Source organism: Taeniopygia guttata, chromosome 3 (assembly GCF_048771995.1).
Source record: "Taeniopygia guttata chromosome 3, bTaeGut7.mat, whole genome shotgun sequence".
NCBI classification, from domain to species: Eukaryota; Metazoa; Chordata; class Aves; order Passeriformes; family Estrildidae; genus Taeniopygia; species Taeniopygia guttata.
In genome coordinates, this window is record NC_133027.1 from 68,456,398 (window position 1) to 68,475,358 (window position 18,961).

At 34.3% G+C, this 18,961-nt stretch overlaps 1 protein-coding gene across 12 annotated transcripts in view; it reads left to right on the forward strand.

Moving 5' to 3' along the window:
- The window catches only part of RGS7 (regulator of G protein signaling 7), a 255,301-nt gene that overhangs the window by 105,327 nt on the left and 131,013 nt on the right, over positions 1 to 18,961 (forward strand). The window lies entirely within an intron of this gene.

Below are 18,961 nucleotides of genomic sequence, written 5' to 3' on the forward strand. Positions count from 1 at the left end.
ATCTAGGCATGGAAAATTTTGTCATACGTCAACTTAGAAATGACACTGTACTTTGAATTCTATTGTTAATATTCTCTCATTCTATTTGCTTTTACTTTTGAGATTTTTCCTGGGGCTGGTAAATTAAAGATTGAAACTGAGAGTCCTATGATAGAAAAAAAATGTGTTCTGGTGTTTTAGGTGAGTTAGAGAAAAATAGGCAATGAAAAGCTATTAAAACTCAGAACTACAAACAAATGAATGGGAAAGAATACCTGTAGGCCTTTCTGCTGATTGCCTCCTATTGCCATAAATAATTGGCTTGGATAGAATCAATAGTTTAAATGGATTAGGTGGTGGTGCTCTGTACAATATCTGTCTATTTGGAACACATTGCTGACCAGGAATGCAAATTTTTGCCCTGTAATAATTTCCTTACTACTGTCACTGACTGAGCTGTCTGCCCCATATTAGTGCATACAACATCAAAGTGATTGTTTCAGCACAGGTAAGGATGTGAAAGTCATCAGCAGAAGAGAGTATGCCATGAGGAAAAAAGTCTCTGGCTTTATAAACCTTTTACATAGATTAAATAATAGAAATGGTCTTCATCAGTGATAGACTCTACTAAGTGATTTTCTGTTTCTTATACACTAAAGGTTTCTATCTCTTAGTTTAGCCACCTGCCAAATCAGTTCTCAGTTACTTGTTTTCATTGCTTGGAAGTCCTGAAATAAAGTAAAAAATGAAATATTATTTTTCCATTTTTATCATTTGATGTGATGTTTGCAGCTACAGCCTTGTCAACCTTATTATTCTTTTAAAGGTCTGAAGTACCTTCATCCTCCTTGTGAGACAGAAGAAAACAGGGAGTTCTGAGTTTGTCTCTATCTGGCAGTGGAAAGCATAGCATTCAGGATCTGTAAAATTGAATGGTGTCTCTTTGGAAAAAATCAGTAAAGAAAATTTGAAGTAGTCAGGTTTTTAGTATGCAGAATTACTCATAGAGCTTGTTGTCCTACCAGAGTATTTCACTTTTGTTGTGGAGACCCTGTTTGTGTTCCCTCAAAAAAGTTACAAATTACCTTTGTCACAATAAGTGATTGTAACTGGTTGAAATTCAGAACTCTGTAACTCAATTTTACCAATACAAATTGAAATAAAGTACTCTTCCATTTAATTTTCATAATTCTGAATTAAGAGAAAGTGTTTTTATAGTATATGAACTATTTAACACTTTATATTGGTATCTAATGACTTACTTTAAATACAATAGATTTGAAATTTTAAAAAAGTAAAAAAAAACCCAAAAACCAAACAAAATCTCCCTTTTTCAATAGAAGGAGCAGAAAGTGGGAAATTGTTAGTAAGAGGAAGTGCTCAGCTTTAAATAAGAAATACAATATTCATTGAGTTTATTTTATGAAAACTCATTCTTTAGTAACTGCATCTTGAGCATAAGCTTGGGTTTCTTGAAATTATGCATCATGATGCATATTTTGTGTACTAGAAAATCATTAAATTTTAAAATGTCTTTTTAAAAAATATTAAATGTCTGTAAATACTGTATGCACTTCTTTAGTCTTTTGATATAGACATATTGAGATTATCCTTCTGTAAATGAGCACAAACTCCCTGAAGATTTTGAGTATGTATTTGCAGTTTTTGGGATAGGTGTGAAGTGCATGATTTTTTGTCCAGGTGTACCAACTTGATGTTTCATTTCCCTCTCCTTTGTGCTACTTTTTCTTTTAAGGATTGTCTCTTTAATAACTTGGATATAAGAAGGTTGTGGTGTGGTTCAGTTGTGAAAGAAAGTGAGTGGCAACAATGTCTTCATACATTTATAAAAAGGCCTGAATTAGCACAAAAAAAAAAAAAAAAAAAAAAAAGAAAAACTTTTAGCTTGAGACCTGAGCAGAAATGTTTTCCTGAGAGGATTCATTATCAGTAATAGTCAGTTCTTTGTCTTAGGAGAGACCAAGCCCTCCATTAATAATAATAATCACCAGAAGTTTTTTTATGCTATTTTTTTCTGGCATTTGTTTCTCTCTCATTCTGAAGCAGTGCATCCTGCAGTATGAGCAGTCTATTAGCTGGCTTATCATCTGTCAAGAATAGATTTTCAGGTTTTTTCAGGCATCTAAAAGAAGCTGCAGAACTCTACATAACTACAAAATCATTAATAATCGATTTGGAACTGAGCTCAACCATCTGTCTACAGGTAGCTGTCTTAATTTCAAGATGTTGATTGGGAGATATTTAATCTACCTGAAAAATCAATGACATGGGGCGTCCTTACTGTGTGGGAGCCTGGCAATGTCACAATTTGAATTCTGGAGGGCAGAGAAGAGTTCCGTTTACTGTTTCTTTGGATGAAAAGGGTTGAGACCGTAGGTGAATTCAAGGATGTATTACCAACAGCTAGAAAGCAGATAGGACAATGGGAGTTTGAAAGGAAAGAAGAGTAGGTTACATTTGGAAAAGCAGAAAGGCATAGAAAGGAAATAAAAATGCTGAAGTTGATGCTCAGACAGATAGTGGCACACTTTTAAATGGAACTATTGAGAAGACCAGCTATAAATATTGGGGTTGAATTGCATTGTACTATAAAAAATAAAATCCTGCATGTATTTAATAATAGCTGTGAAACATTAAATTAAACATTTGGAAGAATTGCTATATGTTAGGCTAGGAATTGATCACATAATTTAACTTCCTATCTGAGTAAGCATTGCTGTATTGCTGTCACTCTTAGTTCAATTACATTTAATTGATTAAAAGAGTTTATGAACCAAAATTGAATCCAAAAAGAAATTTGCATACTATTAGGTGAGAGGCTCTGCTGACAATTGCAAAAGAATTTATGAATTTTATAAGCCCTTAGCTGCCTTTGTAATAATTATTTATTATGACTGAAATAAAAATGAATTCCATGGTAACATGTGCTGCAGTATAAGCAACCCATTTTTTAGTGGGTTTTATTTTATTCATTGCACTGTTATTTAACAATGTCATTTGATCATGTAGCTTACCTAATGAGCTGAACATTGAGTCTCAAAATAAGAAGTTTTTTTTTTTTTTAACTGACAAGCTACAAGTATAATATATGCAAAAGAATAAATTACAATATATGCAAAAAAAAAAGTAAATCTCATATTGGAGATTCAAAGCCAGGGCAAACAGAAGACTTGAGTAGTACTCTACTCAAGGAGATACAGAAAAGAGCTTCAGTATCTTGCACCTTTAAGCAACAGTAAGGAAATCCTGAGTGGTCACAAAGTAATAAAATATGAATAATGTAGGTGGAGTTTATAGAAATCTAAAATCAACTTCAAATGGAGTCCATCCTAATTTTTTGTATGTGTGTGTGAAATTTGTGTGTATGATTTGAGAGAAGGATTATTGAATTGAAAAGTCTTTTTGGCACCTGAGCTGTTGAGGCCGATATTAAAGATCTTTTGTCCACTAGGAGTGGGAGAATGATGGAACCTATATAAATGGAGACGTTTTCTACATTTTATTTTATTCCATTTCTTTTAAATTATGGCAGACCTTTTTTTAATTCAAGTTGATTGTGTCAGTCTTTGCAGTGCATATGTCCTGGGCCCAAAAATTTGATTGCTTCAAAACATGGGATGATGGTTGCAAGTACTGATGGTCACCACAAGAAGGGAAAGAGGTTTGACTTGCTTATAATTGATCCTTGTGAAGTGTGGATTAAATTTATTGCTTTTCCTTGTATTTATTTCACAACCCTTACCAAGTTACTAATAGTGGAGATGTATTGTCCTTTGTGGGTGAACGTGAGTGGGTTATGCCCCCACTGCCTTGGGGCTATGCACAGAGCATAGACCTAATCCTGAACTGAAAAAAATCTGCAAGTCTGGCTATGTCAGGTTCTTTTTTTGTTCATGTGGCTACTTGGCTGCTCATTGCTGCAGAGCACAGGCAGGGCCTTGCTTGTTATTTGTGTGGAGAATTTTGCCTAGGTACATTCTCTTTCTTCAGTGACTTATATATAAAATACAGATATCATTTCTCCACAATAGGTTACTCTGAGGAACAAGGACGTGCATGTTGTGAGATGATCAGACTTGGTCACTGCTGCCAGGATTTCCCCCAACCAGTTTTTTCTTGATTTGTCCCCAGCCAGTTTTTTCTTGAGAGGTTCTGAAGCTCAAAAGGGCACTTGCCCCTTCTCAGATTGTCAAAAATGTCTGTCAAGAAGTTACTATCAGTGCCCTCCAAAAACCTCCTGGGAGCAACCAAGATCTCCAGCCCCTTCTGCTTGTTTCTCTTGCTGTTTGTGTTGGTGTACAGGCACTACAGAGAGGCATCCTGCGCTGATTTCCTAGGAAAGGCAAGAGGGTGTTCCCCACAATGCTCTCCTGTAAGCACATCCTTACTTAAGTGGATATGCTTGAAGCGGGCTCATTTTTGTCCTGTGCTGCTGATTTGGGAGACTCTTGTATGTGATAAACCCCAGACAGCTTTTGTTTGCCTATCTACTCCACCACTTCCTGACTTGATGTTAGGCGTCCTTTTGCATCCCTGTTGGTCTTAGTAAATAGCAAAGATGCTATATACTAAGTTGAAATATTATACTGCTGTGTCTGGAGAAAATATGGATTTGAAACAAAAATGTACTATTTTAGAATATTTTCAACATTAGTATTATAAAATCCAATTACTGGATAAAGACTTAAATGATACATTTAAAAATAAATAGGGTTACTTAAAATAGCTTTTGAAGATCAGTGATTTAGTTCTCAAAGATTTTGATGGGATAGGGAAAGGATGCACTTACGATAAGGTTCTGAGATATAAATATTGAAAACATGTTTTTGTGTATGTCCACTATGTTTCAGCATGCACAGCTACGTAGGTCCTCTTCAAAAACAGTTTCTATTTATTTTTGTTGATACATTTCATTATTACTTGATTTAATCATAAAACCACTAGCTCATTTTCTTCCTACCTCATTTTCTTTCTTGTGTCTGTTTTCAGTTGTATGCACAAAAGACACAATATATGTAACACTCCTGTCATGCATCATCCTAACCGAGCCATTAAATGGTTACTAAAGCTCTCAAAAGCAGTCACATCCTACCAGACTTTTTGCAGTGAAATTTTGAAGATATCAAAGATGAGAAAACATGACCTGAATTTGAATAATGTGGTATGCATTTTTAATAACTGCAATTGAGGTTTTTGCAACAGAACTGAGAGCTGTGCTTTGCTCCCAGTATAGGTAACATAAAGATCATTTAAATTTTAAGAACTCTCATGTGCTGCAGAAGCTGGAGTAACCATCTATTTTGTATAAATTGGAGTTGTCTCACAATTCGCTTATGTACTCCTTTCTTTCTTTGCCTTAAACCTTTTACCTAATATAATTTAATTTTTTTAGTTTGTGTGTCACACAAAATATTCTCTCATACTCATTTTCTTTTGCCTTGCATTGATCAATAGAAGCAAAAAAGGCTACTGTAAAGGTGCTTTAGGATCATCTAGTTAAAATCCTCTGCCATAGACATGGGTGGATGTCTTTCACTAGATCAAAAAACTATCTATGTCTTTTACATCTGTCCTCTACCTCGTTGGTAATCTTGATTCTTCCTTTTTCAGTGCAGATCTATAACCCCTTCCTTTATGGACCACGTTCCATAACTTCATTATTTCTTTTCCACTCGTCATTTTATCATTGCAATATCTTCTCTAAATATAATATTAATTTCTGTATACTTAGAAGAGGGAATGATCCTGTTTTTACTTCTGTAAGTTAAATGTTAAAAATCTAGAGAAGTTAAATGTATTAAATGCTGTTATGTTTTAAATCAATATAACAAAACTATTGTGAATGTTTTAATTACATGAGCCTTACTGTAATGTCTGAAGTTCTAAAATAAACTTCATGTTAATCACTTAATTACATTAATCTGATTTTTAGTGCTGGAGTCAAGGACTTGACAGCATCGGAGATGATATTAGAAGAGCATTAGTGAGGCTAAGAGCTAATTATTATTTTATGTATGCATTTGGCAAGGATGCAAGAGAAAAGGCAGGAAAAGCAGTTTGGTATTCAGAGCAGCCCTCGGGCGTTGCCCTGTCCTAGTTGCCTTCATGTGAACTGCAGAGGGAGTGAGGTGGTGCCATCCTGGTGCTGTGCCCCCACTCAGGCTCCGGGGCAAGGCCAGAGAGAGCTCAGCCCTGTACTTCATGTGAATTTCAAAATGGATTTCAATAGATTTCAACAGCGTAGCTTACCTCTTTAACAGTGTGAAGAAAACTTATTTTGGATATGAATGAGGTGCAGTAATCTTGTAGGATTATTGGTTTGCCAGCAACAATGTTCAGTATTTACAAACTATGGGAATTGCCACATGTTTTTTATCTTTTGGCACCTGATTTATCTTTTAATTTCTATGTTTTTAAGGGCTCTCAAAGGACAATCACTGTGCTGCTTTTGAACTTATGGTAAAAAAATTACAGTTTTATGATCTAGTTTGGAGTATGTAGTACTTGGAATAACTTGGATTCCTAAAATAAAGTCTAGATTCTTCATTTTGCATACTGTGGATCAAATTCTGATTCGCACTTTCCAGTTGGTTGTTACAAATCTATTCTGGATGCCAGATTTTGGGAAGTCTTGCCAAATGTCATGAGACAGTGAATATTTTTGTAAATTAATTTTTTGGTATTAGACTTCAAAGATCCTATTTAATTGTCTTTAAGTAGGATTATGTATGAAAAAAATAAATCCTGGTAAGGGTGTGTATGATGACCATTAACTAAAATGCAAATCTGTACAGTTTCAAAGGAGATGAAAAGATAATGAACACGGATCTTTCCTTTGCCCTCCTTGTGATTCCCTCCTCCTATTTAGCTTTGTCTAACACATAAAAGCCTTTAAAAACTATTTCAGTGTACAAGTTATTCCTTATGTTTCTCTTGCAACATCGTGTACTGCAACAGGATGTGATAAGGTAATGATGGAACAAAGAGGCATACAGTAAACAAGTATGTGTCTGAACTAAAAGTTCTCCTTCAGAATAATTAACTTTACAGCTAGGTTTAACATATTAAATGCATTCAAGACATCAGCATCTAAGAGGTTAAGTTAGTTGTAAGGGGGGACCATACAGAAATAAAGTTTTGTGGTTTTGTATATGGAATGCAACATCTTTAATTTCTGGAATGTTATAAATAGTTTAGCTTTTGATAGAAAAAGAGGAGATGTGCTGTGACAGTCATGAAGTATTTAATATTTAGAAACCCAATGCCTAGTGGCGCTAATATTTTTTTCCCAAAGTATCAAAGGAAATGCCTTCACTGACTAACGTAGGCTTTGATTTATGTCTCTGAGAAGACATAGGGTGGGAAAAAATGTCAGGGCTCTGCAGCTTTCTGGAATGGAAAGAAACTCCAGTTTGTTTCAAAATCTGTATGCTTTAATTTTACCTAGCATTACAATGCTCTAGCACATCAAAAACTTTAGAAAGTGTATTATTTAATGTTTGTTTCCTTAGTTGTCTTTCACATTTCTCAGCCACTGGAGGTTACAGTGACTTGCCAAAGGTCAGTTGGTAGCAAAGTGGAGAAGAAAACCACGGATTCTCAAGTCCTCATTAAGGTGACTCCTGTGCTAAATGTAACTTGTTCTGTTTTTTCCAAGTGCCAGAGGAATCTTATCTCTGTGTGGATATTTTACTTTTCTCTGACCTTATTTGAAGCAATTTAAAAGAACAGAATTAGGGTTTTTTGTATTTGTACGCAACATCTGCAGTCCCTTAATTTTTCCAGGTCAAGACTAGTTGTCTAATGTATTACCTCTTTTCAGCCAGAAGTTGGAATCTTTGATTTCTTCTTGGAAGGTATAAGTGCTTGTGGATTACTTCTATTTATTATATTTTAATTTATTAGTGTGGAGATCTTTCAGTGTAATCACTCTGTATAGGAAAATATGGGTTTTTTAAGTAAGTATTTTTTCTTCTAGCAATTTTTGATATCTGTTTGCAGTATGAGACAGGTTATTCCAAGTGTTTCCTAAAACAGATTCAGGATGAACTCAAGTAGTGCTTCAGTTGTTAAAATCTGGTTATTTTCCATCCTTTAAGCAGGAAAATTTATGATGGAAAAAATCTCTTTCAAAAGACTTGGGGTATTTCAAGTGAGAAATGGCTTTATTGCAATCAAGCTTTTCTGTTCTGAAAGTTAACTTTTTCTGAAGATTGTTCCCATTCATGCTAACAGTTTGATCCAACTGGGTCTGTTACAGGGATTCTTACTTTTCCAAGTATTCAAATTAGCCAACTACATATCAGTTGAGAAATTTGAGGTTGAGTTGGGAATGCCTTGTCCACCCCTATGGCTGACAGAAAGGAGGCTATGGCATTCAAACTTCCAGTGAGCATTATGTCATATATACTGCTCACTGCACCAAGTAACTAGAATGAATTTGTCCTTCTGGCAAAATAAAATTTGACCAGAAAACAGCATTCCATAATTCTTTCCTGCAGTGTTTTGCCTATTTCTTTTTTCTAGAGTAAAAAATAATTTCACAAATGAATTTGAGGGCTTTAATTCTGGTTTCTTTTGGTTTTAAGTTTTTAAATTTTAATTAGCTCAAATACATTTCCTTTTTTTGGTTCCTAAGTTAGAGTGTGTCTGATTTTAATATTGTTCCAATCTCATTGCATACACATAGTAGTATGTGAATACCAAAACTTGTTTGTAACAAAAGAAAATCTCCTTTCCCAATTGTATATCAGATAGAATAAAGAAATGGTTTTATAGCCATTTTTCACAATTCTCAGAGCTCACATATTTCAAATCTGTTAATGACTGCTGCTCTACTTTCTTTTGTGGCGCAAATGTGATTTGACAATAAAGACATAGAATGTTTCTAATCAAAAGGAAAATGACTGCAAAGGAAAATAAAATGTAGATACTGTAAATGTCAAACTATGACTAAATTGGACAAGTACAGAACATCCAGACCTGATTTGCTTTTAAGTGTCTAAATCATGAGAATTCAAAAGCTCTAGTGTTTTCATGGCAAGACAGCCTTTTCTGCTTTCTTTATTGCAAAGGAGATTAAAGTATGGTTGGTTTTTCTAGGAAAATATAACATGAATTCATAAGAAAAATTCATGTTTTTAAAACAGAGAAAAATTAAACAAGACAAAGGCATGTAGTCATTTTAAATTTCCTTATTTCCTTCAGTCCAAGTCCAGTTTAGTGCTAGAGCTGATACAATTGCTGCATACAACTGAAAGGAAGTATCATAAAATATTCTGCTTTTCCTAATTATGCTGCAACCAGTCAAAATATAAATTGGGAAATGTCACATTGGAATGGGGTCCTATTTCAAAAAGCACTGGAACATACACACTGTGTCACCCACTGTCATTTGATATGTTAGTTCACTGGTTTTCAATGAGTTAGGTGTTTAGTTGCTTCCATTTTCTTAGAAAATTTCAGCCTTAATGTTTATGAAGAGTTTAAGTTTGATAAATAAGCACTTTGAGATTGCTCTCAAATCATTGGCAGAGGATCCTTGTGAAAATACAGCAATTTAGAGTGGGATTAAGAACAAACTGTGTCCTTTTTCCATGGCGGACACAGAAATCAGGTAAATTTAATTATAAGCAATGAAGCCAAGAAAGGTGGTATGTTTGTAAAGTAACTGTGTACAATAGAAACAAGTGTGGACTGGTATTACTGCTCTTTAGGAGTGATTTCTTTTAAGAAAACTCCTGTGAAAGCCTACTTTGATCAAAGAGTATGGCTAATTAATAAAGAACTTTCATTTCTGTTTTGCCTGTTCATTCTGTAGAATCAAAAACCCATATGCAAATTCTTACTCTCTTCTTTCAAATAACCTCTAAAGGAAACAATGGGCTACATTCTGTTAGTCAAATTATTTTTCTATGACTTCAGTAATTTTTAGAAGAATGTCAGGATTTTGTGAATGCCATAGAAATATTTCCTCTATTTTAGGAAAATAAGATTTTAAATTAGTCTTAGAGTGTGGCTGATACAGTTAGAATCCTATACAGGAATAACTCTGGAGGTGCTGAGAAATTATAAAAAAAATAGTGGTAGTTTTGGAATTCTTTGCAAAATATCATTCCTTATTTAAATTACATTTAAAAATTTTCTTTAATAGCAAATACATTTTGTTTGGGTGTTTTTCCACAATCAAATTAAAATACATTTTAAAACTGTAAAAACCAATTCAGAAAAACCTGTTTATTTCCACATAAATTCACCCCAATGTTTTTGTTTTTTAATGCATATAGAACTTATTTTTATTACTGGTTGCTGAATAAGAAGACCTATGACCTATTTTTCTAAAATCTTCCAATCTTCTGATGAAAAGCTTCACTAATTTGTGTAGCCAATAAGAGATTAGAAAATTTGCTTGACATGTAGAAATGCATAATTTTTGTCACTGAAGGGCAGGCTAATCTTTATATGCATTGCTTGTCTTACATAAGCCTGTAGTTTGCACTACAGCTCCTGAATTGCTACTAGCAAGAGCTATATAAAATATTTTTGCTTTTTAGCATGAAAATTAGTACTAGAGTGTGTGTGATCTTCTCAAGAGGAATAAAAAAATGATCTGGCCTGGAGCTTCTGCTGGCTCAAAGGGGAGATGGTGATAAGACTTTTAATAAGGAGGGAAAATGTGCTGGTGTTATTGGGATGCTGGTAGCTAAAATATGTGAAAAAGGTATAAATGTTCTGCTTCATTTATTTCTGTACTCATCTTGAATTTATTTTTTTTTAATTACATTGGGAATATACCATGATTGTGTTTCTGTAGACTTTATCCATTAATTATCTGCATTGTTCACTTGGCAGATCAATAGTCAGTATTTAATTTTTTTTCATTTCTTTTACATTGTTCTTTAAGTGAAAATGGGTGAATTTAACATGCTTTAAGAACTGACAGAGCCAGAGCATCCACAACTATCTATCTATTCAGATTAGGTAAGAATAAAATATTTGTTTTCGAGTAAGTTGTGTAACAGAGGGTGAACAGACTACCATGAAACGAGTCCATCTGTCATATAATACTACATTACTGTATTACATCAGCAGCCTATTTTTTTAAATGCCAAATAGAATTGATACTGAAAGCTTTCCATACTGTAATACAATTAAGAACCCTTTTTTTTACAAGAACATGATTTAATAGCCACTTGTAAAAATTTATTTTGATGGTACCAGTTTTACTTCTGTATTTAATGGAATTTAATGACTCAGCAATTTCAAGGACCAAGAAACTAAAAATGAAGTTTTTATACAATATTTATGTTCTCAGTCTGCTCTTCACTGAAGATCAGCTTGCCTCCTTCAGCCTTCCCCCACCACAGAGCAGAGAGCAATGCAGAAATCACCAAAATACTTATCATTGTTTGCCCTAAAATGTTATTTCTGTCAATGTAATTTGAAACATTTCTTGTAATTAATGTTTTGTTCATCAGTATTTGAAGGATAATGGTATTGTTCTTTTTAAGAAAGGTTTCATCCTTGGTCAAAAGTAGCTGCTTCTAAAATGATCTGCTGTATGTGGCTTTGTAAGGTTTGGGATCATCTGACAAGTGAGGAAAAGAGATTCCAACCAGACAAATTTAGATTTAAAACCACTAGTAACAGATGACATAAGATGTACCAATTTAGAAAAAAAACCAACCAAATAGTTTTTTCAGACTTTAGAATTAAATGACAAGATTTTGGAATAGATATAAGTGTTCTCCAGAGGAGCATCACATTTTTTGTTTGGTGGACGAATATGTCATAACTCTGTTATAACATTTATAACAGATTATAATACTATAACATGTTATAATAGTTTTGTGACTGTTTTTTGTGAAGCCAAAATATGCTATTGGCTACAATTCACTTTTGTATCTGAGTTACCCATGTGTCAGCTAACTTATTTTGTTATTTTCCATCTCCCACAAAAATATATGCATCTGTTTTCTTCTTTTAAATCCCAGCCTGTGTACTGATCTGAATCTGTGTTTTAATTTTTTTTTAAATTTTGAATTTTGAAATTTTACTTTTCTTTTCTGGAAAAAAAAAATCAAACACTTTGACCACTTTTCTAGGTGGTCAAAGGTTGGAAGGTCCATTGGGATCTCAGAGGTCAGGTTTCCATTGAACTTCTATTTCTGAAATGTATGGGGGACTTCATTTCTAGTATCAGGACCATCACATTATAAATGATCAGTACAACTCAGGAAACAACTTGACTTTGAAAGATTTTTTTTAAAAATTTGTATTTTGCCTAAGAAATATTATTTCTATCTCTGGTAGCACAGTCTAGAAGCTCAAATCTTGGCATGACAGATTAATAAAAATAATTTATAGGTCTAGCTGCTTTAAAAATATATATTTTATTCTGAATGAAGTATTTTTGCAGAAATCTCTCTATTAATAAAAATAGTCCTTCACCAAGACGTACCTTCTTCATCAAGTTGTGTTTTCTTCTGAAGTGTCCAGAGTGATGCTTCTCTTTCCTCTGTCATTCCAACCAAAGCTTCATACATGTGATGGAAATAATTATTTTACTGAAAGCAGAAATGCAATTTCCAAAATTATCATTGACTTAGGTGGTTTGGAAATTTCACCATCTGGATATGTTTTTTTAACTCCTATGGGGAAGAGCTCTCTGATTTGGTTGAGCAACAATAACATTCCAGGTTTGAGAAATGTGTCTTTTTAATTAATTTCCATTAATAGTTTTGAAGTTCAAAGAAAAACAATTAAATAAAAGGAAATACTTTCCTTTATCTATCTGGAATTTAAACATGAAAACAGTTTAGTTAAAGTAGTAATTTTTGCATCAGTTCATAGCCTTTTATATTTTTTTGTATCTGATTCTGACATTGACTAAATATAGAAAATGCTTCTTGGCTAGGAAAGGCCAGAGTGAAAATAAATTATGGAGTATTAATACAATGAAAATTTTTAAAATCATACCTGAATTATTTTGCAAGTGGTTAATTTTAAAAAATAGGTTTTTTTTCTTGCTTAAGATATCTTTTTGTTGTTTGAAATTGCATTTTCCTGAGAGCTAGGGAGCTGGAATTGCCAACTGCCTGATTTTTCATAGACTTAATATAGCATCTTCTATAACCTTTTCTTGATTTCAAAGCTGAATCAGTGTGATATATTCCTCCAAAGTTATATGATCTTTCTGTAATGCCAGTTGAGTTGTTTTTAGCAACTATTTCAGTCTGCTCTTCACAATCAAGCTAAATAGCATTGATATAAATTCAGTGAACCGGGTGTATGTCTTGTATATCCAGATGCAGGATTCTTAGGTGAGATAAAAATTTAATTGAAAAGAGAGTAATAGCCCTTGCAGTGTTTATAGGTTTGTTGGCAGTGTTCTGACCCACTGAATTCTCAAAAAAATTACAGAACTACAGTGATACAAGCTAACTCATACTATTTTTCTGAATTAGAATGAAGATTTTTTTTTTTTTTTGGTGGGGGGGGGGTGGAATTCAGTATTAAGTATTCTCAGATCAACTTATCCAAAGAAATAACTGTAGAATGATGGAGGAAATAGAAGGTTACCGGGAGATCTTCTGTTTACCCAATGTATGAAGCTGAGAAAAAGAGTGGTGCATCAAACCATGAGCTCAAGACTAGCAGTCCTTAGGAGAAAATATAGTTACTTATTGACATAATTTGCTACCTACAGAATGTACTTCAAGGTTTTCTATTCCATATTGTACAGTTCTTGTGAAGGAGATTACCCTTTATTCAATCCTTACCTAGGGATCACTGACAGCTTTAGCTTCCCAACAGGCCACATGATTACAGGTTAATAACAGGAGCTCAAAGTATGCTTTCACGTTGTCCTTCTTTCAAAAAGTATTATAATAGGTATTTGTAAAGCACAAGAACTCCTTGTATGGTTTGTATTAAACTACAAGAACCTTTTAAATTAAAAGCTGGTTTTGATGAGTCAGCATTTTAGTTACATGAATAAGACAAGATCATGCTTAAAATTATCATTCAAACCCACAGTTTAAATCAGTGCAGTGTGCAGAGCCTATCTTATTGATGCAAGTTCAGTGATGAACATACAGGGTTGATAGTAAGGAGAAGCCCAGAGGGACTGTTCATTTAATTAGGCCTCAAAAATAATTGCAAAGAACTGGTCTCAATTTTCAAATATATTCAAAATAGCCTTAATTATTCTTAATAAGTAACAAAGGTTTGCCCTGTACTTATTTAATGTAAGCACATTATATACATAGTACCACTCTTGTTTTATAACCACTCTGAAACATTACCCATATGTTGAATCTGAAACAGTATGGATAATTAGGGAAAATAAATTTGAATCTTAATTAGATATCCACATTGACAAGCACAAATGAAGCCCTAAGAGTAATGACAGATAATGATGGATGATTCAATACAGACCTTTGTGCTACGTGTGAAGCCAGAACATCTTTCACTCGCCACAGGTATTCTGTTTAGGCACATAGTAGGAGCTATTTGCTCACACCAGTGCCTTCATATACAGAACGAAAGAACACGAGGCAGAAGTGCCAGCATCATAGGTACATGTAGAAAATTAGGCTCTTCAAACTATCTCCAATTCATCTATTTAATATGATTGGAAACTTTTGGGCAGTTTTGTCGTTTAGTTTTATGATGTCAAATAATTATTTCAGCAAATAGAGGCTCTGAAAAGAATGAGACCAGTCATTCTTGTATTCTTTTAATTAAGTTATTTTATAATCTAATGTTCATCAGAGAGTACCTAGGGCTGTTTCCTGTGTTGGTAGACCAGAGATGCAATATTACTGTCTTAGAAAAACTCATGACTGATTGCTTTTATATCAGCAAGCTCAGAGGCTTTGTGTGTGACTGTCATTAGCAGTTTGGTTAGTCTTGCATGTTTCAAGGCATCTTTCAGCTCTGTATTTTCATCAAAAATCTAAATGTACTTTTCTGAACTTCTGAATATTTTAAACTTGGTTTTCACACCAAGTAGGAATAAAGAGTTGAAATAATCCAATTCTACATTAAATGGAAGATGCAAAAATCTTTGACATGAAGATTTTATCTTGTTTCTACACATTTGATTTAGCAAAAGAGTTATCAGCATTCTTAAACTGAGCTTGTTTATTTTACTTTGGTGTCTTTGCCTCATACACTGGGTAAACTGAAGGTGTCCCATTAACCTTCTATCTCCACCTCCAAGGTTATTTCTTATTGATTTGATCTGGCAGTTTCTCTGTACCTGTGCTTGTCAGTGAAGCAGTCAGAAGAAAATTGGCCCTTACTTTGTAAGGAACCTTGTATCTGTCTCCTACCCTGCAAGTTTTGCTCAGCCCATGTTGCTTGCTGTAGGTCTCTGCACAGGGGACAGGCTGAGGAAAACTTCCCGCAACCTTCTGGCCAACTGAACTAATCAGAACTAATAATTGGACTCTGTGAAGTGTTAAAGTAGAGAGGGGAGAAAATGTCCAAGGAAACATGCTGCATACCGTAAGAAATATAGAGTGACTCTTTGTACTTTTTAACAAGCTTGGATCAGGTTTGTAGGTAGTTCCACTGGGCTATTCCACCCCTGCATTTGTATAAAAGAAGAAAAAAAGATTTCAGCAAAATGAAGAAAGCTGTAGTGTGGGTGGACCCCAGTACACCCAGCGTAAGAGCAATCCTCGTTCTGATGGATGATAGCTGAGTACAAAATTATACTTATTTCATTTTAGTATTCCTGAGTATAGTCTTAATTCCCTGGCACAGAATTTATTTATTTTTAAGGGACAGAAATCAAATTAAGACATTTGTGTATGTCTAAGTAGGGCAAGGCTTCAAGTTTTTACCATGTATCTCTTGAACAAACTTATTTCCAGATGAATTACTTTTTCTAGTATACTTATATCTAGTGATCATCTTTATTTGGAGTTGGTTTAGGCTCAATTTTAATGGGAGAAAAGCCCTCGTCCTGCACTAACAAACATTTTGTTTTTCACTTTTATTGTGTTTGAATTAATAAAAAAACTCAAACGAAAACCAGTTCTTAAGATGCAGTGATGCTGAATTATGGTTCAAGTTGATAATTTTTGCAAGATGTGCAGATGAGCAGCAATGCAATTCTTATTTAGATTTGGAAGTTTAAGGGTTTCAGAGTTCCCCCCCACAAACCACATGGCACAGTGGCACTGAGGAACCACAGAAATTCTGCTCTTAGGAGCTGTATTCCTTTCACCTAGCTGTAAGTAGCTAAAGGATACTGCTCCTGGTGTGTTGTCAAGACCTCCACTGGTTCTGCTCCTGGGGTAAGTTGGGCATGCCTAGTTCCCAGTGTGTTCAGGGCAAACGCAATTGTCATTGTTCAATAGCTCCTGTATCCTGTAACCCTTCTATTATAGGATATTATAATCTGCCTTCTCGCTTTAGAGAAGATGCATTGTCACTGTTGTCATAGATTTAGGCTTTGAAATAGATTTCACAGAGTTTTTACATGTCAAGATGAAGGCTGCAAATTATCTTCACAAGGAGACAAGTGAAGTTTTAAATATTAATATTGTAAGTTTGTTCTGAGTTGTCTATGGTATGAGAAGTTTAGTGAGTTTTTGTTAGGGTTAGAATTGCCTCACTGGTAAAAAAATGGTACATTTTTTGAAGAAGACCTTTATTTAGAAAGCTTTCTGTAGGATCAGTGCTGCACTGAAATGTCTTTTTAGCTATACTTTCCCAGTTAATTATGTACAATGATGACTTAAAAACTAAAAGATATGCTTATACAACTTCCTCTTCTTGAGCATATTAACCTTCATTTGCAGAGTGATCAGGAGGCAAATTATTTGTGAGTTTGTTTGAGTTACTTGAGAATGTTTAGGATTAAAAAGGATCCCACTGCAAGACAAGGGCCAGACAGGTTTAGCCAGGTAAGAGCACATGAATAGAAAAAAGTCTAATTCTGAGGTGAAATGTAGAAGCTTCTATTTAATTTTTGGGCATTCAGTCAGGTCACTCAGAAACAAACAATGATACATCAGGAAGGGAAACTATTATATTAGGCAGCAGCATGTGTTTGCCAGATTAGGCTTCTTGAGCAAAATTAGAATAAGATTTTCTTTTGTTGTTCTAATTAAACTATTCTGCCCTTTTGATTGTCTTAGGTCATTGTTGATGAATGACAGAGGAGTGCCTTGACTGCTGCTTCCCAAATACAATTGAGTTTGATGGTTTTCAGTGGAAGAAGTCATATATTTGCTGAATTTAAAGCAGCTGTAACAGAAACAGCAACTGCATATTTTGAAAGTTAAACTGTGCTCCTGCATATATTGGATTGGATAAATTTGAATCTTTAAATTAAACCTTTTTCTTTTAAATTTCCCTTTATTTTCTAGAGTTCTTATGTTTAAGATTTAAGATAACCACGAACCACAAGTAACTTCTTACATTTCCATGCAAGAGGTCAACTGTAGCTAATTAGCAGACTGCCGTTGTGTTGTGTGTTCAGAACATTCCTGCTCACTTGGGAGGTAATCTTTGCTCACCGAGTTATTCAGGCAGTTCCTAATAACGCTGTCTGCAGTGTAAGCTGCCTTTTGCACTGACAGAATTCACTTCCAACACAGAACAAAAATATGAGCTTGATATAAAGGGGAAGGTGTAATTTTGCAGCGCAGGCACCATAGAGTTTACTTTGCTAATCAAAACCAGAGGGCTCTCCTAGAGCTTCAGTCTCTCTGAGTTAGATTTTATGCTGTTTAGATTCAATCCTGTCCATGAAGAAAGTTTAGCAAAGCGTATGTAAATATCAGTTAACATATGTTAAACACTTATCGATTTCTTCCATGAGCTCTCAAAAGACTGACTACTGACATCCCTGGGTGTTTAACATTTGCACTCATGTGTTCCTGAGCAAGCAGTAACTGCATCTCTACACCTGTAATGCTGTGTTTGAGAAGGGTGGCCTGTGTTTGTAGTAATATTTGTTATATTGCAAATTTACCTTTAGCATGTTGCCTTATGTACAAGTTATCTTCTTTACTTTGTCCTAGTGTAATGTCCATTATTTACTCCACGGTTCTAGCAATATTCTCACAAGAATTCTCTGCATGTGTGGAATTTATCACCAAATATGATCAGCAGAAATATTTATTTGAATTTGAGTGAATTCCTATTCACTTAAGGGCAAAATAAGACAGTTTACCAACTGAATTTGAAAGGAGTTGATACAAGCCTTCAGTTACTATGTGGATAAAAAATGCAGGGACAGATGCCATTTCACAGAAAATGGTTAACAAGCATATATATGCTTGACAATTTTCTATTAATAACCTTCTTTATGTAAATAATTAAATTCCTTGTCAGATGAATATTGGTTCTTTTTCTTCTATTACATTTTGCGCATTGCTTAATTCTGAGTAATAGACTGAATTTTTCACACCTTTGCTAACAATATCTACTTCTTGTGTTTACTTTTTCGTCTGGACAATGACGCTGGGTTTGTATTCCTTAGGTTGTTAATATGTGATGTATAAATACATGGAACATGGGAACTTTCAGACACTCTATGCTTTTTTCAGACACTTTATAGCTTTTTCATGAGCAGTCAAGCTAAATGATTTTTTCTTTTTTTTTTGGTAGGGATATTTGTTCTTTTTCCCCAAGTACACCAATGACCCCAAATGCTGTTCCCTTTCCTGGCTCTATATAACTCCCTTATTGGGCCTATTAAAGCACAGCTGCACCCAATGCTGGTTTGCTATTTGCAAATGTGGGACATGTGACTTTAGGGGAAAATGGGGCATGGAAGAATTTCATGTGTTATGCTGCATCCACAGCACAGCCCAGCCAGAAACTTTTAATGAAGTTTTTGGGAATCTATTAGGGGTACAGAAGTGACATATAAAAATTTTTTTGAACTTTGAATAAAAGAAGAGTATAAAATGCCCTGTCACACAGAGTTGTTTAT